Here is a 25,450-nt window from a genome sequence, read left to right as displayed (position 1 = left end):
TTTCTGACAGATTGCTTTTCTCCCTTCTTCTTGATTTCACTTTTACACTGTGCAATATACATGTATATAGATAGTTTCGCTTTAAACCCAGATCTCTATCTGGTAGATTACGCACACAAAATAAGCTACATTCGCTTTTTGCTATTCTAGCGTTTCCGAGGCTACTCAGCCTTGACCAGCAGCAAGTAAGCAAAAAAGTTGCACCATACGTCAATGTACCTTATTGATCACAAGGCTTTGGTAATTTTACGCACTGGGGTGGGGGGGGTGGCATGTGATACAATTTCTATTACTGTAGCATATGCCAGGTAATTTCACATTGTAGCTCGCAGCCAGCCGTACAAAAATGGTGTACTCCACTGCTGAACCTTTACGCTCGGAGAGCAGCCATACATCCCTGCGCATGTTCCTAATGGATCCGATCCTCTCTTTTATATTTCCTATGCTTTGAATAAAATCGCTTATTTGCTTATCAGCGTAAAACCTCGAGGCAGGTCCCGCCTCCACCTCCCCCCCAACAACCCCCGTGCCATTCAGTTATATTTAGTTCTGAGATTCGGTCCCACCCCCTCAGTGTCTGCACAACCATCTAATAACACAAAACTGCAACCTCAGTCCCTCCCCCTATCTCTATCCCTTTTCACGTTCTCGACATCCACTCTTACTCAGTTCCACCTTCCCACAGACCCAGCCTTCACTTCTCCACCTGCTTTAGCATCGCCCCTTCTTCTTCTCTGCCTCTCATCTGCCGATCGCTTGCAATTAAAAAAAAAGGATTTATTTGGTCTCCTTCTCTCTAATCGCGTATTTTTGTGCATGCAACCTGATCAGACAAGGGGAAAAAGGGATTTTCTGTCTTGAGCATGAGAAGGACTGCCGAAACATCAGCAATTCAGCATCACCGATCGGGTTATCAGAATGAGCACTGGATACAAGAGCTTCAGCAAGAGAAGTTTTCATCTCACAAAATAAAACACAGGGGACTTAAGATCCCAGCTGAAGGGGAGAATCAGATTTAGGTAAGCCACCAGTTTATGTACATTTCCATTCGAAAGTGCCGAGAATGTGACTATTCATTATTTTTGACGGAGTTATTCAGTAACTAAATGCTGATGAATTGTACGAAAGCAGGCAGCTCTGAAGTTGTTGATGTAATCGGGCAAGATTCAAGAATGTCATACAGACAAAATAATAATGTAGCCGTAGCGAAAAAAGAAAGCCGGAGGAAAAGTCGAAATGGAAGCATTTGCTCTAATGCTGTGAGATTTCAGGGTTGTGTGGCAGCTTTCGTGTTCATAAATAAAAATAGAAGCATATGCGTGCTGTATTGATAAACACAACATTCAAACGGTGCTAACTCTAGGCTAATAACCTGCGTTTATTGGTACCTCCGATTACTGCATATAGAGAGAGGAAGGCAGAGGGGATGAGAGGGAGAGAGAGAGATGCCGGACTCGATCTGTTTTCAGACCACGCACTACTTGTTTATTGACCAATGACTGGTCACATCGTCTCTTCCACTTACATGACTCTAATTTTTTTTTCTACTGAGGCCAATCATAGATAGATAGATAGATAGATAGATAGATAGATAGATAGATAGATAGATAGATAGATAGATAGATAGTGTAATCATTTGAAATCTTCTAGTTTCTTTTTTCCGTTTTACTCTTGTGTTTTACTCTTCTTCAGCTTTCAAAACTGCAGAATCTCTTTTGCTCACAAGGCAAAGAGAACGACAGGTTTACAAAGATTCTGCTGACTGTCCACGTTATTTCTGATGTTTAGCACAGTATAGGAATACAGTAAGGCAACAACTGCAGACACGTATTAAATCACAAACCGGGAGGGGGAGAGAGGCTGCTCTGGGAATAATTGGCTAATTCTTCATCTTTCGTTCAAGAAATAATGCCACTCCCTTGCAAATTGTAACTGATAGGTTTACATGGGAAAAAAAGTCGGTCTTATCTAGAAGAAGGTCTGTTTTTGTGTAAACGGGAGACAGCCACTTACACACATGCGCATCCTTAGACATGCTGCACGGCGTAGCAAACTTTAATATTCTATCCTAACAAGCCGTCAGTCATATTTTATTTGCATGGATGTTTTCCCTTTATTTATAAATTTCCATTACAGGATCATAATGATCCGGAGCCTTATTCTGTTATCAAAAATTGCAAGGCTATAGGACCAAACCTAAATGGGATGGCAGTCCACCGCCAGACCCCCGTCGTTACGCATACACATACAGGGTCAATTCATAATAATAATAATAATAATAATAATAATGAAAGTGTCCCACGTGGAGACTGACTGTACGCTCACACCGAGAAGCCTTATTCCATTATCATTTGTTTGCATATGTAAGAAACCAATTCTGAACGGGATGACAGTAAACCGTCAGACCCCCGTACTCACACATATGCTTATAATAATAATAATAATTAATAATAATAATAATAAGTGTGTCGTGGGCCGTCCCACATGGAGACTCACTGAAACACGACGAGAACATGTAAACTGCACACTGAGAAGCCTTATCTCATTATCAGTTGAGTGCTTAGACAAGGGCCGAAGGTTAAACGGAATGCCAGTAAATCGCAAGACCCCCGTCCTCACACTCAAACACTAAATATATATTCGTGTCACAGAGACTCCGACGGGGCGACTCACCAAAACACCAGAAGAACATGCAAATTTCACACAGAAAGTGGCATCTATGAGAATTGGCACTGAAGTCAGAACAAATTCAAATAGATGTTCTTGGGATCTTTTAAACCAGTTTAGTTCAAGACTTTCTGATACATAACACTTTCAGAAAGATCCATAAAAGTACAATTTAAAATATATTTTTATGATCAGCATGTCCGCATGTCAAACGATAGTGTAAAGTGTGCGTCCGGCCCGCAAACGTTATGCTGTGTTTAAGTAATGGGTGCTGCATGAATACCATGGAGCCGAAACCTGTCTTTGACCTTTTTTTCTATATTTCTGTTCCTTTTAGCGTTACAGATATATACTGTGATACTGTATATGCCCCGCGGGATGTAAATATATATTATTTATGCCGTGAACCTGGATTAGAGCGTATGCAAGTTATGTATGTATGTATGATATATAGATAAATAGACAGATAGATAGAGAGATAGACATATATGCTTAATAACAAGTTAGTCAATAAAGGCATCTAAACAGCACGCAATCATTAGCAGTTTTGTTTTTCGCAAAATACACCTACCACTTTTAAAAGGAGACTTTATTCTGCACTGGGCAACTAAAGCGCATCGCCCGACACTACATTCGTGATATTTTTTTAAAAAGATGATTGACACCGCAATCACTGTATAAGCTACTCGGATTGGTGCAACAATGTTGATTTCCCCAGCCGCCTTTATGAAACACTTTGTCTTTTTTTAAAAGTTTGCTTAGAGATTTCCCTCCTGATAGCTGTAGGGGGAGCTCTTGGTCTTTAGTACGATAATCGGCGCCGGTCATTGGATTTAAGTTTGCCTTTTAATGGTACGTTTACCAAGAGTCGGCAAGAACTGTTATGGTTTAGCCAGGCTGCAAGATCGGGGATCCACGCGAGCGTTCACGATCACAGGTCTGAAGTGAGCCTGCGTGTCTGTCTGTCTATCAGAAAGTGTCGGGCTGCACAGACATTCGTCGGAATTCACAAAATCCCCTGAAATCATGTGGGTATTGTTATGTAAGTGATTTTGCGCAGCTTCCGCGCCACTTTCACAATTCTTACGGTTGTTATTCCACCCCGATACACTCTGTTAGTGTCTCTGATCGCACCTTATGCAAAACTGATATGCCCACGCTAATGTCTATTGTATTCACTTGATATCAGTGATGTGAATGGGTATGCGAAGATAGAAAGACATTAATGCGAGGCTTTGACACGTGCCCTTTCTAAACACAACAGCTACTCAGAGATCGAGTATCAGAAGCTGACTGTCTGAAAGCCCTCCCGTTTCTCTTGACTGGATTGTACTGAGTCAGCTGAGCCCGGAACAGGCCGAGCGGCTAGACTGGCTACACAGAGAGGTGCGTGTTCACTTCACTGGGCACCATTTGATAGCATCTTTTTATATGCCATCTTCTCTGTTATCATTTAAAAACAATCAGAGCTAGCGCGAGAGAGAGACATGGAGATTGAGAGAGAGAAAGAGAGAGAGAGAGCGATCGAAACACATTGGGGAACAGCCAAATGAGTTTATTGACAGCAGAACGGAACTCCAAGCGTTTGTGCTTGTTCCAAGGTTAACTCGCTACGGCAGCTCCTCTTGGCGTCTTTAGAGCCGCTGACAGATTGGCGAGGTTGTAATTAAGTTTCTGGGGACATCTGAGGGGAGTTCTTTGAAAAGGTGTACGTCAACGGCAGCTTGAAGGAAGATGAATGACGCTTCTGGTTTCTGCTCAAATAATGGACGATCTAGGAAGTAGTATGAACTGGAGTGATTTTTTTTCAAGCGTTTATCCGTAACGGTTTTTAGGTGCATTCAGCTGCACCCCTTTATTCTTATCAAAGAATTGGGTTTTGTATTTATTAGTAAAATTTATATTTCAAGTCCTCTTGAGGGTAGCTGTCAAACATAACACTGTGTGATGCGAGTGTGTCGTGACACTGAGTGTGTGCAGGGGCGGACTGGCAAGCTGCACTCTTAAAAATAAAAGTGTCTGAGTCGTTCTTCAGGGCAATGGCATAAGGGAGAGAAAGACTTCTTTATTTAGGTCTGTAACAGGGTCCACAGATAGCCATGAAGCGGTGAATGCCCAGGGTTTCTGAGTTTGCAGCATACAATAACGGCAGGTTAAGATATTCCTGATTTGTCCATGTGCTGCTCTAGGTAGCCTACTATTCATTGAAGATTTCTGTTATGGTTGCATATCAGGACCTTTTGAAAACCCAAAGATCCAATCTCATATTTAAAGAACCTTTCCCAGAATGAAATGGTTCTTTGACAAGCAATGATCCCTTGATGGACCACATAACCCAGTAAAGTGCCAATACAGAACCAATATTTTTAAAAGTATGATTCCCACTTTCTTGATTTGTAAGTGTGCTGCTATAGGTAGCCTACTATTTATTACATGTTTCTGTTATGTCTGCATGTCAGGACCTTTTCAAAACCCAAGGAAACAATTTCATATCTAAATAACCTTTTTCAGAATGAAAAGGGTCTTTGTCAAGCAAAGGTTCTATGATGAAACCACAGAACCCAATAAAGTGCCATTATAGAACCAGTATTTTAAGAGTGTGTCTGGTGTCCACTTTGTGCTTGTGTCTTCAGTCTTCCCTAATTCCAAAAAGTTTCCGTAAAATTAAAAATGATATGTGAATTGTATATAGTATGCTGGGTCACTGTCTGGGTGGTGTTGGCATGTTGTCCTCATGTCTGTTGGGTACTCCAGTGTTCCTGCCACAGATGTGCTTGCTTGGCTGTCTGACCTGTCTTATTTGACTCTGAGTATGTCACTGTTGTTATGTATGTCTCTGCGTGTGTTTGTGTGTGTAGCCCCATCCAGTTTTGGTTCCTGCATTGCACCTCATGCTGCTGGCATAGGCCTCAGCTCCTCTCAATGCTGCACTGACTGACAAAGTGGGCAGATGGATAGATAGTCATTGTGAAATTTCAAGTTTTTTTAATTTTTAATACGTTTGCAAAATTTCTAAAATCCCATTTTTACTTTGTCATTCCAGGGTATTGAGTGTTGCTTGATGAGGGAAACAATGAAATTAAATGATTTTAGCATCAGGATGCAACACAGCAAATAACAAGTGAAGGGGTCTGAATGCTTTCCGAAGCCATTGTTTATGGCCCTCAGTCTGTAAAATGATAAATGTTTTTATGGAAAGTGAATCATGGAAATTGAAACATTGTCTTAGTCAAATGTAAAGTCCCAAAGCCTTTGCTGTTGATATCAGACACACGGCAGGGACTAATCCTGGATGGCTGACCAGTTCATCAGGGCCCAAAGACAAAGGCACGGCCTGTTTAGCATCACCATTTAACACACAAACCGGAACAGGTTGCAGGATTTGAACCCAGGGAACTGGATCCATTAGAGAGCCACGCTAACCACTGTGTCATTGTGCCATCCAAGATAAATAAGCTTCTAAACTGCCTACATGGTTTCTTCCTTTCAGTAATCACTGGTGTTTTGCAATCTGTTGCTCTTAACCATTCTTTCAAGCCAAAGTGCCATATATCAGTGATTGTGTTTGTGTCCCTTCTTGTATATGACAAGTGCAGCCTGTGACATCATTGTGATAAGGTGGTCACCCAGTCAGACAAGGGCTATAAGGTACCAGGCAGTGTGGTGTAGTGATTAAGACCTTGGACTTCAAACCCTGAGAGTGTGGGTTCAAATCCCACTACTGACACTGTGTGAAACCCAAGCAAGTCACTTGACCTGAAATCCAAAAGAAATGTAGCCAATTGTCTCATACATGTCGCCTTGGATAAAGGCGTTAGCCAAATAAGTAAATGTAAAGACTCTAAAGCACAAGCTTGCTAGGTGGGTCCTCATAAATAAGTCACTGAATGTGTAATTGCATTTTATTTTTAAGTAGTCCAAAGACTTACAGGTTAGGTGAATGGGCATTGCTGAATTGCCCCTGTCGTTTGTGTGTGTTGGCATGTGTGTGTCCGCCCTGTCCAGGCGCTGTTTCTGCCTTGCACCCTATGAGTGCTAGGTTAAGCTGCAGCTATCCTGTGACTCTGCCCTTGATAAGCTGGCTTGGAAAATGGCACAGTCCTTTGTAGGTTTATGGTGTCATGCATATAACGTACTTCAAATATCAAGTGATTCAAAGAAAACAGAAAACATAATCTAACATGCACATAGAAATCTATATTTTTGTATTATATGACCTTTTATATAACATGAATGTGCTCATTGTAATAGAGCACTACAGGGTCCATCAAGGTGGCACTAAATGTATGACAAGTAGCAACCCCATTTGACCACATGACGCACTCAGAGTCACCATTTAACATGATCAGGCTGGGAGCTGTGAGGCAAAAATGTTTACTTCTGCACCACCATGCCATCCATTTAAGAGTCCTTATGATGCTACAGGGAGATTTGTTTAGTTAAAAGGAAGAAGAGAACATTTTTAGAAAATTAGAAATAAACAAATGTTTAGGAGCAAACTATCTTACTGGAAGGCTTTTAATATCCTGTGTTGAGCAGCTCAGCTCTATTATTTACTTTCTTTAGGATGTCATTAGAACAGCATAAAGTTACAAAGCTGTGGAAATGGGCTACAGTAACTCCAGTAGTTTCTTCTTTTGGCTGCTCCCATTAGGGGTCGCCACAGCGGATCATCTTCTTCCATATCTTCCTGTCCTCTGTATCTTACACCCACCACCTGCATGTCCTCTCTTACCACATCCATAAACCTTCTCTTAGGCCTTCCTCTTTTTCTCTTGCCTGACAGCTCTATCTTTAACATCCTTCTCCGAATATACTCAGCATCTCTCCTCTGCACATGTCCAAACCAACGCAATCTCTCCTCTCTGATTTTGTCTCCCAATTGTCCAACCTGAGCTGACCCTCTAATGTACTCATTTCTAATCCTATCCATCCTCGTCACACCCAATGCAAATCTTAGCATCTTTAACTCTGCCACCTCCAGCTCTGTCTCCTGCTTTCTGGTCAGTGCCAGTCTCCAACCCATATAACATAGCTGATCTCACTATGGTCCTGTAGACCTTCCCTTTCAGTCTTACTGATATCCAAATCACTCCTGACTCTCTTCTTCAGCCATTCCACCCTGCCTGCACTCTCTTCATCACCTCTCTTCCACAGTCTTCATTATTCTGTACTGTTGATCCCAAGTATTTAAAGTCATCCACCTTTGCCAACTCTACTCCTTGCATCCTCACCATTCCACTGACCTCCCTCTCATTCACACACATGAATTTGTATCGTTGTCCGCATGCTGATCTGACAAAATTTTATACCAGATGCCCTTCCTGATGTAATCCTCCCTATTTATCCGGGATTGGGACCAGCATGAAGAAACACACTGGATTGTGCATCCCCTGTGGCTTGGTTACAGTAATTCCAGTAGCTAAAACCAAAAACCCTTTAAACCTCAAATGTCTTCAGACCAGTGGACCTGACATTATTGATTATGAAATCATTTGAAAAACTTACACAGAGGAAGCTAACAGAGAAAACTCAGGGTTTATGAGATCCATTTCAGTTTGCCTACCAGTCTAAGGGATGTCCAGAGGATGCCATTGTCTGTTACACAATGATTTGGAGGGCATCACGCTTCACACAAGGCTCCAGTTTGTAGACTTCTCTTCAGGTTTTTGCATAGAGAAGTATAAAAGATTTGAATTTGGACTTCAGTTTGCTACAGTCTTTAAAATAAAAGTTTCCAGTGTAGTTCTGTAGAGTGATGCCACTTTTGCTTTTTAAAGGAGTGGAGTGGTGGCTCTCTGTCTAAATAATCTGGGCTGGTAACTCGAAGGTTCCCAGCAATGACAGAAGGAATGCCACTCCATTGGGCCCTTAACCTGCAATTACTCTGGGGCTGATGTGCAAATAGCTGACCCTGTGCTCTGAGCCCAAAAATCTCTCTGGAGAGTAAGTCGGGTGAGTGAAAAAATGACAAATGCCTAATACAAGAAATTGTAAATGGCGAATAAAGGATTATAAAAAGACCCATCCACATGAAGGTCCTATAAAGAACCTTTATATTTTTAAATCTATAACAAGCTCCATAAACATGGATAGATGGTAACAGATTTGTGTAATACCAGTGGCTTCTGATTTTAAAAAGACTCTTGCTGTATTCAATAACACAATCTAAATGAAGGTTTTCCTAATCTGTTGGTGCCCTGCTAAGTACTCCATTACACATTTTCTTCACATATTAGGAAGTTTTTCAAAGCACAAAGAACCAACTTCATATGCCAACAACCCATCTCAGAATGAAATGCTGCTTTGTCAAGCAATAGTTCTACATGGAACTACACAACCCAGTAAAAAAGTATGAAGTGTCATTAAGGAGCCAGCATTTGTAAGAGTGTAGGGAGGCTGATTGACTTTTTAACAGACAGGACTCAAAGAGTGAAAGTCAATGGTTGTCTTTCTGAGACGCTGTCTTCATCTACAGGGTCCCCTCAGGGCTGCATTCTTTCACCTCTTTTCTACATCCTCTACACTAATGGTTGCTACAGTAAATTTGAAAAGAGGTTCATCCTAAAAGTTGCTGATGATTCAGTGTTTGTAAGCCTACTGAATGAGAATGAAGCCAGTCCTGGTCCAGTTGTAGACAATTGTGTTCAATCATGTGGTGAGTCTTTTGTACACCTAAACAGTAGAATAACTAAGGAACTAATAGTTGATTTCATGAGAAACAACATTCACCCCTGAAAAAAACATTCACCAAAAACCAGGCAATAGAGATTGTTGATCGTTATAAGTAACTGGGGACAATCATAAACTGCAAACTGAATCTTAATGAAAATATATAATTCATATGCAGAAACGGACAGCAGCGCTTCTACTGTTTAAGGAAGCCAAGTCTTATTAGTGTGAGTCCTGCCATTATGCTCTTTTATAAAACAAAAAATCTTGTATTGGTCTATCTTTACTTATGTTCTGCTGGCTTAATTTACAAATCTTAATGTCAGCAACAATAAACAGAATAGATCAAATTGTAAAATGAAGCAAAAAAAAAAAAATAATAACAGGGTTGCAACAGTTCAATCTCATGGACCTGTTTAATAACCAAGCAGGGTGCATTCTATCAGACAAGTCACACGTTCAAGGGTTCCAAGAATAAAAAGCAACCGATTCAAATACTCCTTCATTCCAACTGCTGTTAATCTTCTAAAGGAGTTCAACTTTCATAAACACCCACAGGCTTAAGTCAAGAGGGTTAACTGTTAGCGTTACATTATTTGTATGAAAATGTGCTATATAAATAAATATTGTTGTTGTTGTTCATATCAGCCATCAGTGAAGTCTAAACGTTGGTTTAATTTTAGGCCTAATTTGTTTGATCTAACGTTTTCACCATAAACATTATGCTCACAGCTATATTTTAATTATCAGCACTGTGCTTATATTTGATGGCTGTGCTTTTTAGTGTTACGTCATGGTCTCTCTGTGAAACCTGCTGACACACCAAATTTCCCCCTCGGGATAATAAAATTGAATTGAATTTCATCACCAGCCAGAATGCCAGTTGTTGATCTATGCAAACAACTTTAATTCACACTGTTAGTTTATTTGCTTTGGATGAAGTTCTAAATAGTTGGTACATAATTGTGCAGCCACTACTGTAAGGATTGATTGCTGCAAAAGATACCATGAAAATGTGACAATGGTAATTGAGTTAGAGGGTACCATCATGGCACATTGCTGTTTCAAAGCTCCAAAGTCTTAGGTCTTAGCCTGTGTAGCGCGTTGCTGAGCCCACCACATGATGAACCACCTACTGTAGATTGGGACCCGAGTGCAGCGGGTGACACCACAGCACCACACTGGAGCACTGTGAGTTTTTTTTTTTTTTTACGATGACTGGAGTGCCAATCCTGCCACCAACCCTCAAGTTTTCCCTGTACATTGGAGGACCTGCTTGCAGTGCTGGATGCAGATTAACGTCATACATATTCAGGACAAAGCAATTACAAGTTGTCGGACTTGCTCAAAAAATAAAGGTGACAAAATAGTTCTTCTGAGTGCTGCTATACGGGAACCATTTTTGGATCTTGACAAGACTATCCGTGTGAATTTTCCAGAAATAAATCTTTTATTGAGTTCCGTAATGGGTACACTGATATAAAATTTGTGAAATCCCAATGGGTTTCTGGTTTTTAAAAGGGCTCTTGCTACATGCAGTACCACAGGTTAAATTCAGGTTTTCCTGACCTGTTACAATCTCTCATCTTAGCCTACTAGACATTAAAGATTTCTGTTTCTGTCCACATATTAGGGGCCTTTTCAAAGGCCAAAGCACCAATTTCATCACCAAAGAGCCTATCCCAGTTCTTTATCAAGTAAGGGTTCTACAAGGAGCCACACAACCCAGTCAAGTGCCACTAACGAAGTGTTGTTTTTAAGAGTGTGGTCACTGTCTGTGTGGAGTTGACATGTTTTCTCTGTGTATATGTGAGGTTTTTTTTTTCCTTTTCATGTTTCCTCTATAATCCAGTTTTCCTCCCACATCACAAATTTATTTATGTTATGTTCAGCAGAAACTCAAAATATGCCCAATTGGAGTGTGCACGAGCGTGCCCTCCGATACACTGTCACCCCACCCAGGGTTGGTTTTTTGCTGCTGCCAAATGCCAAGATGGGCTCTCGCTCCCACAATCCTCCACTGGTCTAACAGAGTCTGATAAATGGAAGACTGCATGGAAATTGATAGAAAATATCTGGTTAGATTCATTTAGTTTGTGTCACTAGTGAAGCCTTCATAATGTGCAAACTTCATATTTGCCACAAGATTATTTTAATTTTTTTTATATTATGTTTACTGTAAAGTAATTTAATTATGCACAAATCAAAATTTTACCCAATATAAAAATTCAGTTTTTGGCCTTTCATATATAATTTCTCCATGCATGCAGTGGAATTATCGAGATTTTACATTTACATTTATGTAATTAATGTATACAATACTAAACTCAATATTACAATATTAAAAGCCTCCAGTGAGTAAATACAAGTTATAACTTGTGTGATCTGTATGTATGAAAACATTTATTTCATTTATTTAACATATAACATTTCTACATTTAGTGCCAAGTGTAACTCTCAGTTTTTAATTCAATAGCACCTATGGAGTGACTGACCACAGTGCCAGTGACTTAGTGCTCATATGGCTTAACACATCCATGATTTGGAAGCCATTTTGAATGAAAGTGTCTGCTAATTAAATGTTCATTTGAAAATGTTGTCTGTAATACATTTATGACTGCTGTGTAATACAATGAAAAGTTGATCAAGGAAGCAGAGTGGTTAAGCGCTGATGCCTCAAAGCTCTCAAGAACCGAGTCCAACTGTGAGACATATTAGAACATCAGAACAGTAGTGATGAGGACAGGCCATCCAGCCCAACAAGCTCATCCATCCTGTTAGCTTAGATTGTCTAAAATAACATCAAGTCGAGATTTGAAGGCCCCTAAAGTGCTACAATCCCCCACACTTCTTGGTAGTTTATCCTTTGTGTCTATGGATTCTTTGGGTGAATAAAAACGTTGTAACATTTGTGCAAATCTTCCCTTAATACATTTCTTTGTCCTTGTGTTCTTGTTGAAGAATTGTAAAGTAACAGCCTAGATCCACTCTACTAATTCTATTCATAATTTTAATCAGGGGTGGCGTCACTAGTATGTTATGTAACTTGAGCAGAGCGTTCCTTGACTTCAACTCTATACATCATGTTGTATATCCTGACATCCTATCAGCCTTCTTGATTTTTTCTGTACACTGTGTGGATGTAATAATCATCAGATGATCATTGGCCATGTTAAATTGTGATTTATTTTGATGTTCATGATGTTGTTTTTTTTTCCCTGGATACCTCAAACAGGTTGAGACATTCCTGTAAATCATCTTGCACATATGAAGTATGTTTTGTGAATAAATTGTTTCCACCATGCAAATGTTAACATAATTTCGACTCACTCTCATATGTGTGTGTGTGTGTGTTTATACACATATATTTTCCGATTATATTTGAAATTTAAGCAAGTAAAGTTAAGCACAGGATTCCCAATGAATCCAACTTATCGGTGTTGGTGCTTGTAGAGTGTGATGTATTTCATGCTGAAACATAAACAGAAAACTTTATGTTTTTTGAAATTTTAAGAGAAATTGTTAAAAAAAGTCTACAGTGCTAGCAATTTGTTAAATGTGCATCTCTTTAATATTAGTTTCTGAAGATGAGTAAATCAACTCTCAGGCTAACAATTTTAACTACAAATACAACTGGAAATTTAGAGGATCTTATGCTAATTTTCTTTTAGTGAATGTTAACATGGAAAAATTACAAATATATAGTCAAATACTGCGGTGGGCTGGCGCCCTGCTCGGGGTTTGTTTCCTGCCTTGTGCCCTGTGTTGGCTGGGATTGGCTCCAGCAGACCCCCGTGACCCTGTAGTTAGGAGCCAGTTCTTCTGTAGATGTTTTAAACTGAGGTGTGTCACCACTGAAACACTCTGCCCAGAAATATTTAATTAAACAATAAATCAACATGCTTTTCAAAGTCATTAAATGGTAAACCATAGATGGCTCACTGTGACTGCGTCTATGAATACATGCTCAGAAGTTCTTGTTTCTTTTTAGTTATTCTGGTGGGTATTTTAAGGGGGTTGTTGTTGTTTTTTATAATATTTATTTATTGATCTTATGCAAAAAGCTAAATTTCTCCCTTGGGACAAATACTGTAAAGTGTTGTCTGTCTAAGTGGAGAGAATGAAAACAAAACTGAGTACCATAATGAACAATGCTGCACATGCTTTCTGAGTAGTTTCAGATAACAAATTATTTAACAGAAGTATGTCATGAAATACCCATGGGGCTCCATTACCAACAGAAGTATGCCTTTGCTGTAACTAAATATAAACTATTTTTATTTATTTATTTAATGAGCTTCTGGACAAAGCCCAATTTCCCCTGTGGACAAATAATGTCTATCTATCTATCTATCTATCTATCTATCTATCTATCTATCTATCTATCTATCTATCTATCTATCTATCTATCTATCTATCTATCTATCTATCTATCGAGAATATACAGAAACAGTTCTATTCTACATCAAGAACGGTGCTGATAATGTCACTTCCACAAAGTGGATCTAGGAGTTTCCAAATCAAAAACCCTGGATGTCAAAAGACATTAAACATAACACTGCCTTCAGGTCATGTGACAGGGTCCTCCAGAGCTGACCTGAGGAGAGATATCAAAGAAGCCAAAGAGGCCTTTAACAGGAGAATAAAAGACCACCTCACAGAGGATAACCCTCAGGTGGTGTAGCAAGGAATTCAGCACATTAAAAAAACTACAAGGGCATGCAACCCCAGGTCTGTTGGCTCCAATGCCTCGCTGGTGGAGGAAATGAACCATTTCTTTGCTAGGTTTGAGGTAAGGAGGCCCAACATGATCACACTGCCCACACAGCCTCCAGAATCCACACACTCACTCTGCAAGAACATGATGTGAAATGTGTGCTCAGGATCCTTCACACTCTGGTCACCACCTCTTTGAACTATTGCCCCCTGGTCAGCATTATAGATCTTTGAAAGTACGGGCTGATAGATTCAGAAACAGTTTATTTCCAATGGCCATAAATACATTGAGCAATTTATAATAATAATAATAATAAATTAAGGTGGTTTAAATAATTTTTTAAATCAGTGCTGGGAAATAGACTCATACATACTGCTGCTGTTCTCATGCAGCTACTCCCCAATGGAATGATATTATTTATTGCATTACTACTGGTTCCGTTGTTATTTTTAAAATTTCTTTTCAACTATATTTTTACATATGATGTTATTGTTTTCAATTTTTGTAGCATTGGTCGTGTTTCATAGTGTCGATTTTGCTAGCTTTTAGTACCCAGTCTATTTCTCTGATAGTAAATAAAATCAGGATGAAACAAGAGAATGTAATTCAAGTGTTAACAATAAACAGAAATATACATCTTATGTATTTTATGTTATATTTGATAAAATAATGGAAAAGTGCAATACTGGAGATGACTACAGCATTACTACAGAAAAGAATCCCCTTCAAAGACTAAAGGTACTTAGAAACTAAAAAATGTTTCACACATTGGTCCTGGATTTTGATTACATAAAAGTTGGAAGACAGAAGACAGGGCAAAATTTCAATGTCCTTGATGCTGGGTTGCAGTTGCAGCACTGAGCTTTTGTTTATTTGTGATTTATAATATAATTGTATTACAGAATAGTGGTTCTCAGGTTCAGACATGGGGTATCACTGTGGCTGCAGGCGTTTGTTCAAAATAGTTTCACAAATCAATGTATGGGTCAGCCTTGCGTCTGATTGATCTAAAATTGAATTAGCTGGCCTTATTACTTTTCTTATTTTGCATTTGAAAAAAGGTGCTACTATAATAGGGCTAAAAAATTTGAACTACCGGGGATGTTCACTTTATGTATTTAATTTAAGTTACTTTACCTTAAAATAATTATGTTTGCTAGCATTGCTTAACTTTTTCTAGCTACAATGACTTAAATGTGTTAGATGTCACATACTAACCCAATTAATTTGTATTGAAACAAAGCAATCAGATTATTTTCTTTTAACGGAAGCCTAATCTGTCTCAGAGGCTGTTGTCATTACTCACTTTATATTAATCTTATTCAAAATTTAAATAGACTGAATTTAAAACAATTTTTACGTACAAACGTTTACGTACATACCGATCCCACATTTGCATAAAGAATGCTATTTTGCATAAAGAACTGCCCCTTTTGTTGGCATCACATTCCGAGGGCTCTCCACATCTTTGTATACTTGGAAAGAATGTTAAAGACTTTGAGTAGGTTGATTTTTTTTCCAAATGCCGTAGATTTTGTGGAGATGTGGAAGATGATTTAAGATACTTTTTTAATGCACATCACCCTCCCGATATCAGAGAAGCTTCTTTTTCTTTGTTTCCAATACAACAGTGTAATTAATATTAAGATTACGCAAAAATGCAATTAATCAAAACATAGCTTACGTGGTAATGTGTGACCGCTACACACTTAATAAATAAAACAGTGACAATATAATATGAAAATGAATTATATGTGATGTATGTAGATAGCTTGCATTTAGCATTAATATTGTTGCATGATTTGATTGATGTCATTCTTCTTCTTCTTCTTTTGGCTGATCCCATTAGGGGTTGCCACAGCAGATCATCTTCTTCCATATCTTCCTGTCCTCTGCATCTTGTTCTGTTACACCCACCACCTGCATGTCCTCTATCACCACATCCATAAACCTTCTCTAAGGCCTTCCACTTTTCCTCTTTCCTGGCAGCTCTCTCCTTAGCATCCTTCTCCCAATATACTCAGTGTCTCTCCTCTGCCAAACCAAAGCTATCTCACCTCTCTGACTTTGTCTCCCAACCATCCAACCTGAGCTGACCCTTTAATGTCCTCATTTCTAATCCTGTCCATCCTCGTCACACCCAATGTAAATCTTAGCATCTTTAAATCTGCCACCTCCAGCTCTGTCTCCTGCTTTCTGGTCAGTGCCACCGTCTCCAGCTCATATACCATAGCTGGTCTCACTACCGTCTTGTAGACCTTCCCTTTCACACTTGCTGATACCCATCTGTCACAGATCACTCCTGACACTCTTCTCCACCTATTCCACCCTTCCTGCACTCTCTTTTTTACCTCTCTTTTACAATCCTCATTACTCTGTACTGTTGATCCCAAGTATTTAAACTCATCCACCTTCGCCAACTCTACTCCCTAATTAATTAATGTCATTGTGTTTACTAAATAAATATTTTTAGTAAACATTATCTTTCAGTTGTATTTACTTATTTTATTTAGGTGGAAAAACTTGACGTAAAAAGTTAAACAAATCCAAAGTGATTTAATGAATTTCATTATATTAAAATAAGTACCTATATTGAGTAAACATCTTCTTCCTCTTCATTTTTTCCCCCTTCAACATTGCAAGTTATTCTTAATAAGGATTTACCTAATTAATTAAACGGAAAAACTTAACATAATGAAATTAATTAAATCCAAAGATTTTTTTTTGATTGCATGATATTTATATTTGGAAGAAATGAATAAGTTTGTGTCTTTTTCATAGCCTCAAACTTGTTTTTTTGCTTCTGCAGAGTCTGCCCCCTTACTGACCCTTAGTGACAAACGGTGCAGACAGAAACACCACTGGCACTGAATGCTAAAATGCAGCGACTAGTTTTGTGTCCTGTTTTCTTGTGTGTTATAAAAGCCGAAATGAGCAGTCCTCAAGTTCAGTAATAAGGGCCGGTGTAACGGAAGGTGTCCATCCCACCAACATCTGATTTTAACTGGACTTCTGCCTTCATCAGCCCTTAACTACTTGCACCATTTCTCATCCCCTAAGCACTCACTCAGTGTACTTTATGCAACGGTGTTAAAATAGATATTCGTATGCATGCTGTGAGTTTGTAACATACAATATTACAATAATTTTAAATTGTACATGTTTTTAATGTAATTTAATACCTTACTACTGAATAGTATGACACAGTCTAGGACTACCAGAAAATCCATTTCTCCATTGCTTATTCGTCACCAGTCACACTTTCATCCACTGCAGGATTTGCACATGGATCACATTTCACTTCAGCTGCTGAATGTTCTTTGTAGACAAAGTAATTGCAAGAAGAACATCTCATCGTTGGCCTAAACACCTGTGCAGTGTACCAAATGCACCATATTGAACTTGCGATTGTGCATCCATGCCTAAAATCACGCATTAGAGCAGGGGTGTCAAACTCCAGTCCTGGAGGGCTGCAGTGGCTGCAGGTTTTCATTCTAACCATCTTCTGGCCAGTTTTGCTGCTAATTACATCTTTTAATTAACTTGACTCAGGCCTCTTAGTTATTTCTTTTCTGTAATTAGCAGCCAAACAATAACAAGCTGCTACACCTGTGCCCATCACACAGTATCTGAAAATAAAGAAAGGTGAAGGTCTCAGTAAGGCTGATCTCTCAACTCACCAAAACACTTTGACAATGTTTTCATGATAAACAGAAAATCAACAGATTTGGAAATGTCTGCTGTGGCAGAATGAGAGCAGCAGCAAGCCATGGAATTGAATAACGGGTTTGATTAACAGCAAGCATCGGCTTCACATTAAGAAACTGGTTGGAGTTTGAAGCCCCAGTTTAGCTGGTCATCTGTTGCCTCGTTTCAGGCTTTATTTCTGTTTGGCTGCCATTTAATGAGGAAACGAATCAATTCAGAGGACTGAATCCTTCTAACAGGGCTATTAAAATGAAGGGACAAAAGTGAATTAGCAGTGAAAACTGGTCACTGATTAGGAAAAGGGGTAGAATGAAAACGTGTAGCCACTGTGGCACTCCAGGCCTGGAGTTCGACACCCGTTCCCTGGTGTCCCTGGTGTTCCCTGCCTGGAGTTTGCATGTTTTTCCTGGTGGGTTTCCACAGTGTGCTCTGGTTTCCTTCCAAGGAATTGCGACACATTGCGACACTGTACTTGTAGTGAATCAAGCTGAGGAGAGATGGCGGATGCTGCCAGTAGGTTCAAATAAAAGGACATGGGATAAAAATAACTGAGACTGGTTCACCAAATGCACCAGAGTGAGTAAGTTAAGGCCAAAGCTGTTCTTTCCCAGTTTCTGCCTTTTTCATCACTTCAGATATTACAAAGTAATAACAAAGTAATAACATTTATGCGACACTAAGGTGATTTTTTTTTTGCTCTTTTTTAATGTTCTCGTTATTCAAACTCTTCTTCACTGATTATCATGCAAGTAAGTAGCGGCTTCCTTATCAGTGTTATTTGCACCTCTCCCTGTCCTTGCTTGTTATTAATCCTCAGTATTTGGATGCAATTAAGGTAGCAAATTCAAGAGGAGAAAATGTGAATTAAAAAGAGTATGGGAAAAGAAAATTAACATTCAAGGCTATGGTGAAAATTCAATCTTCCCAGTTTATTTTACTTGTAAATATTATTCAAGCACATTTTGTGAATGCAAAATAAGAGAAAAAACAGGTGAGATAATTAAACAATTAGGTCAATTCAAAGTAAGACCGACCCAATTAAATTGGGAAAGTGGGTTTGAAGGAAAACCTGCAGCCATATTGGGACCCCATGACTGAACTTGAGGACCGTTGTTACAGAGGTTATACAGTATGTGAGGTAGGAAATGAGTTAGCGTATATTTAATTCTTTTAATGTTCTTTTATTGCACTCGGTTTTGTGCTTTATAATTAATGTGAAGCCTTGTAAAGTAAATTTCGTCAGATTTATTCCTTTTTATGGTGTCAGTTTGTGCCATGCCACAGACAGGGTCCTGCTCTCTCACAGACCTACTCATCGACACTCACAGTAACACAGAAATTTGGTATCACGTTTGAATATCGGATTAAAACTGGAGTAATAAAATCCGCACAAGTGTGGGGAAAACGTATAAGCCCTTCACAGCTAGAGGTAGCACTGAACACCAGGCCACTAGGTCCATGAGGTAACAGAGCTAAGTAATGTTCAGCTCAATATTGAAAAAGAAGACGATTCAGTAAAACGAAGCTAATTCTTCACACACACACAGTTCAGTAATAAAGTATGGCTTTTATTTTCTAAGTCATCCATTTTTCTCAATCACACTTTATGCCAAGGGTGTGGGCACCTGTGCGGACAGGTGTTTCATCCATCTTGACTCTGCTCTGCGTGACTTGCAGCCTTTAGAAGAGTGTTAACGTAGCAAGTCTCCTTACTTCCATTTGGAGTTAATGGTGTCAAACAGCAGTGCACCAGGCAACAATACAACACATGTCGTCACTTCAGAGAGAGACGCTGAGCTGCAGAGAGCTTAATGCGGCATCCTTTACCTCCTTCTTCACTGCAGAGTGGAGGTTTATACTTCTCAGTGCTGTTGTGCCACAGAGCTTTTTAAAAGCATGCTGGGTGTTAGATAAGTGCAGAAATATTAGAATGGGATGGCACTGAAGAACTGATATGTACCTGTGATATATGCATTTAAACAACAGAATAGGATGTTTTGGATATACAAGGCAGCAAAGCTACTTCCTATAGTAGTAGTACTGCCACATGTAGAGACCATGAACACAATGGCCACTATGGCACTATCTAGTAGGGACAGATAGGATCCGTAAATGCAGTGTTAATATTTGCGATGCTCCATCTGTTAGAATAACAAATGTAATGCATTTTATTACTAAAAATGTTTGTGATGCTCCATCTTTTGGAATGATAGAGACATAGCAATGGACACATAGACAGACACATAGACACTTATCCTTTTATTAAAAAGTGTGGTGGTGTGTGGGTGTGTGGCTGTGTGTGTATGTATGTATGTATCTCTCTCTCTCTCTCTCTCTCTCTCTCTCTCTCTATATATATATAAAATATATATATATATATAGAGAGAGAGAGAGAGAGAGAGAGAGAGAGAGAGAGAGAGAGAGAGAGAGAGAGAGAGAGAGAGAGATATATCTCTCATTAAAGTAGAACATTGTAAACGTCATCTTAAAATTGAGCCACTTGTTAATGTCTACGTGCTTCTGGGACTTCCTCCTGCACTGACAGCAGCGGCAAGGAGCAATTACCAAACAGAACACATTAAAGTTATGATATTCCAGCTCTCTGCAAATGTAGAATCCCGATTTGTACTTGATATCACTTTCATAATGAAATATGTTAAAGCATGTACTGCATATTACATTTTATATAGTAATCGTTAACTTCATTTAAGTAATCAATACTGCTAATAATTCCACTTGAGGGTGCAGCACAGTGGCAGAGCAGTAGCGTTACTATCTGGCAGTAGGGAGTCATGTCCCTGGTGTTCCCTGCCTGGAGTTTGCATGTTTTTCCTGGTGGGTTTCCACAGTGTGCTCTGGTTTCCTTCCAAGGAAGTGCAGATTTGGGGATTTTGCAATGTTAAAGTGACACAAGTGTATGTGTGTGCTTGCAATTGCTGGTTGGAATGTGTGTATCCCTGGATTGATGGATGTAATTGTTAAACATCATCTTTTTCACACATATTGTGGCAAGGTGTCCTGGGAATTTAATGGTTGTCTCAGGCAATTCACAACACAGCGAAAGACTGTTTTCTCCACCTGGTGGAATCTTCCAGTTTTACATAAAGTATAAACAGTACGATGCTTGCATAGCAGTAGTGTCCACAGGCAAGCAGATCACGTTGTGTGAAGTATAAACCCGATCTTACATAGCATCAATAAAGTGTTTATTAATCTCTGCAAATTGACCTAACAGAAATTCACTTCGGAATGGTCTGAGTCGGCTTATCAAGAGAAATGCATCTCAGTTATATATTTCATATAAGACCTATGAATCCTTCACATTAATAAGTCATTTTATCCTCATGTCAATATGCCTCACTGTACACAGAGATGAATAACCTATGTACTGAAGTTTTATAAGTGTTTTTAAGAACTAAAGAAGTCTTTGTTAAGGTCTCATTGCATAGGAGTAAATTACTAATCAATACAAAGTGTTCCCATATACTGTATATAACACTGATTATGTGTATATAATATATATAGTATACTACATCGTATATAATAGTAGCTGTGCAAGCCCGTGCTGTAAAAAGCCTGGGCTCCTAGAAACTATTGAAATCGTCAGAAAGAAAATTGAAGTCGGCGGTTTCATTTTGCAGACATGCTCGCCCCCCTTGTCTATCAGCGGCTAAGCGAGTTTCTTTCTCATTTGTCTTTCATGCTGTAGCCTCGTATGTCTTCCTTCTTCTGACTCGTTAATTTGTTGACAGCTTGCTGGCTATTTGAGTTTCATGCTGAAGCCTTCTGGGTCGCCTCACAGCTCTGGGGTGGAGAGACAGACACACACACTTCCATGCGTAGACGTTTATATATAAGATATTTACTGTTATATATATATATATATATATATATATATATATATATATATAAACAAACACAGGGATGGGCAAAGGTAGGTTTATAGTTGTGAGTATGTAAAACACAATTTATTCTTGTTTATTTATTAATTATTATATTATTTATTTGCATTATTTGTCTTCTAAACAAGGCTCCTCTATGTGTCACAGTAGATATGGTGTTTTCTTTGAAAGTTTCCTCTTTTCACCTGTGGACATAAAGCTGATGTGATTTGCCAAAAATCTCCAGTTTTTCTGTTCAAAGGACATTCTCCCAGAAGAGTTGTGGCTTGTCAATATGCATTTCAGCAAATTCCAGTCTGGCTTTTTTCTGTGAAGTCCTCTTGGGTTCTCCACTGAGTCGACTGTTGCTTAAAAAAGTGACAGATGGTGTGATCAAACATGGATGGACCTTGACCTTGGAGTTCAGCTTGAATCTTTTTGGAACTTGTCCTTGACTTTCTGTCTATCATTCTCATTATCCTTCTGCCCATTCCGGGGTCGTTTTTTCCTCTTATGGCCACGTCCAGGGAAGATGGCTACAGTCCCATGGACTTTAAACATTTTAATAATATTTGCAACTGCTGTCACAGCAACATCTCCTAGCCTTTGCCTTTAACATGCTTGTCTAAAAAATTTTTTCTGATCTCCTTGTGCAACTCTTTCCTTTGCTTTCTCTTGTCCATGTTAAATGTATGGGACAAACGATGATACCAAACAGCTGAGTGACTACTCTTCTCTATTTAAATTTTCTGAACGACTGACTGCATTATTGGAGACTTCTGATGCCACGTCCAAGGTTAATAGAATATCAATCAATCAATCAACATTTATTTATATAGCACATATTCATACAAAACAATGTAGCTCAAAGTGCTTTACAAAATGAATAGAAAAATAGAAGACACAATAAAAAATAAACATAAGTCAACATTAATTAACATAGAATAAGTAAGGTCCGATGGCCAGGGTGGACAGAAAAACAAAAAAAACTCCAAAAGCTGGAGAAAAAAATAAAATCTGTAGGGGTTCCAGACCACGAGACCGCCCAGTCCCCTCTGGGCAATCTACTTTAACATAAGTCAAACAGTCCTCCTTGTATTTAGGGTTTTCATGGAAGGACCTGATGATGATGGTCACGTAGACTTCTGGCTTTCAGTCCATCAATGTTGGTGCATCATGATGCTTTGAGTAGGGGTGGTGGCGCAGGCCGCCACCACAAAGAAACCAGAAAAAGAAACAGAAGAGAGAGTTGGGGTCAGTATGGATTTTGGAGCCACTATGAATAGTTATTATGATGAACTGAACATACAGAGTATCAGTATTAAGTTAAAGTGAAGTTATGAGAACGCCATGTTAAAGTAATGTGTTTTCAGCAGTTTTTTAAAGTGCTCTACTGTATTTGCCTGGCGAATTCCCATTGGCAGGCTATTCCAGATTTTAGTGATCATTTGTCACCTTCAATGAAGCAGATTCTGTACTATGAAGTTTTTTTTTTTTAAATCATTAAGAAACAGATTAAAACTTTATACATTTCAAAGAAAAATTGCAAATGTTACAGAGCAATCACATAACACAAACCAATGTAACACTTTATGTCAATATAAGGTTCAAGCGACTTTTCAAAACCCTTTCGCAACCAAGAGATAAACACCACCTTGGGAGAACTGAGATTCATTACAAAATGTTAACAATGAAAGGCACTACATAAATCACCTTATTATTTATGAAGTAAAGAGCAGACGTATAATGCAAAAAGGAAGAGTCATGCTTTTAAACAAGCACATGTGAAGGATTTGTTAGCAGTATGTCGTTATTATTTAGTAATAGCCTTGACTTCTTTTTCTATTGCATTGCCTAGAATTGTACAGCACATTTCAAAAGCAGACATCTTTTTAGACATTTAAGAACATCTTTTTTCCATCAGCTCTCTCATCGTGATGTGTATTGATGTGTTTGGCAGCAGAGGTCACGGTAACATCGGCAAAGTGACTCGACAATATGCGGGCCATGCACTTTCTGATATCATACTTAATGTCTATGACTCTGCCTTGATGGAAAGCAATCAATTTTAGACTAAAAAATAAAAGTATTTTCTTTTCTGTTAAATAAACACCAACTCATTTTTTAACCCATTTTGTTAAGGACAGCATTCTTTGCCGCTTAGAAAAGAATAATGTTTAATTAATGTAGTGCCTGTTGATGATAAATAATTGATGGCTGTATATGATGTGTTATATACTGTAGTTTATGCAATGCTATACACACAAACAGGGGGGACATACACACTGGCTTTTCTTTATTTAGAGTTAGACCCGTCTTTTCAACTCTTATTTTTCATGATCTTAACACATGTTGCCCAGACGTTTACCCATCATTTCATTTATTTTCTATACAATCTTATCATATTTTTGAACGCCAGAAGTCCTAGGATCACCACGTGATGGCTACAGATTTCTGCTGCTAGCCATTAACAGGCTGTACTTAGCATTGTCTTATTATTATTTTTTTTAATTAAATATGTAACTCAATTACTTAAATTTCAAAATAAAAATTAAAAGGTACCTTACCTAATTCTTCAAAATGCTGATCCTGTTGATGCCTAAGCTGACAAATTGTGTAGCACTTTACCTTAAACCATAGCTACCTTAAGAAAAGTGTCCATCATGCATCTTTCAGGAATGCCGCAGGGGAAAAACTGAACCGGAATAAAAGACAAAATCACAGCCTTAAGTGCCATATGTCACAGAATGTTCCTGTAGGCGTACTGCAGCTGTGGGCTTTCTTTTATTTTCTATTTTCAATCTACAAATTTAACACGCCATATCCCTCCGTCTCTCCATCCGTTTTACACAGCCTGCACTATATCTACCACAGTGAGCCAGACTCTTAGATGTTTCTGTGCTTTTTTGACATGGCAATAAATGGAGTTTGTCGTACTTATTACATAGTTGATTAACTGTTTATTTTAACCCATGAAACAGATGTAATGGATCTGTTAAGGGGTTAAGAAATTATATGCGTCACCAGTCATTGCATGTCCAGGGATGCTGCTGACTGAGGTTTTGGTTTTCCCTCCTCCGTTGTCAACTGGCTGTAGCCTAAGAATTAATTTGTGGCCAGATATTGTTGGGTTCCATTTATATCAATCAATTTCAAACTACAGTACTTTGTTTTCCAGTTCATTTAAACAAATCTGTGTCTTTGTGTGTACAATTAGTCATTTGTAAAGTTTGTATCTAACTATGAACTTGCCCCGATGCTCTGTGCCTACACTCAGTGAAGAAATCTTAATAAAAATAAACTTAATTGAATCAAAGTTTCCTGAATTAATACTATTATCAATGGGTGTGCATCTTAGTGATAGATAGAACTTTGTGTCCAGGGGGAAATTTGGCTTTTTACAGAAGTTTTTTAAATAAATAAATAGATAGATACATAAATATCCAGTGCCACCATAATGTTTGGAATAAAGGCACATTATTTCTTGATTTACCCCACAGTCTGCAACACAGTTTACAATTACAAATAAAAGGTATTCTGTTCTGTTTGGAAGTAAATATGAGGAATGTCTTCAGCCATTTCTAAGCAGATATACTACATGACCCAACCGAGTAGTCTGTCATCCATATTATCATAATGCCCAGTGTTACAGGGATGATGGACTCCTCTATAAAATGACTTTTAAGGATACAGAGTGTATACTGCAGACTTAGTGCATTTTGACAATTTGTCATAAGCATTAAACAAAACTCCATGGCAAACTTTAAAAATGAAATCTTTCTGAAGCAGAATGTAGCATATTGCC

At 38.6% G+C, this 25,450-nt stretch overlaps 1 protein-coding gene across 2 annotated transcripts in view; it reads left to right on the top strand.

Moving 5' to 3' along the window:
- Positions 1 to 590: 590 nt before the first annotated feature.
- The window catches only part of brinp1 (bone morphogenetic protein/retinoic acid inducible neural-specific 1), a 621,084-nt gene continuing 596,224 nt past the window's right edge, over positions 591 to 25,450 (top strand). The window contains exon 1 of one of the 2 annotated variants that reach the window (XM_039762747.1): positions 591 to 1,019. The gene's annotated coding sequence lies outside the window, so the exon portion shown is untranslated. The remainder of the gene's footprint in view (positions 1,020 to 25,450) is intronic. The other variant, XM_039762748.1, reaches the window with a different exon arrangement.

The sequence above is a fragment of the Polypterus senegalus genome, chromosome 9, assembly GCF_016835505.1.
Source record: "Polypterus senegalus isolate Bchr_013 chromosome 9, ASM1683550v1, whole genome shotgun sequence".
Classification (NCBI taxonomy): domain Eukaryota; kingdom Metazoa; phylum Chordata; class Cladistia; order Polypteriformes; family Polypteridae; genus Polypterus; species Polypterus senegalus.
Note: the sequence above shows the minus strand (reverse complement) of the source record. Positions and strands in the feature narration are given on the sequence as shown.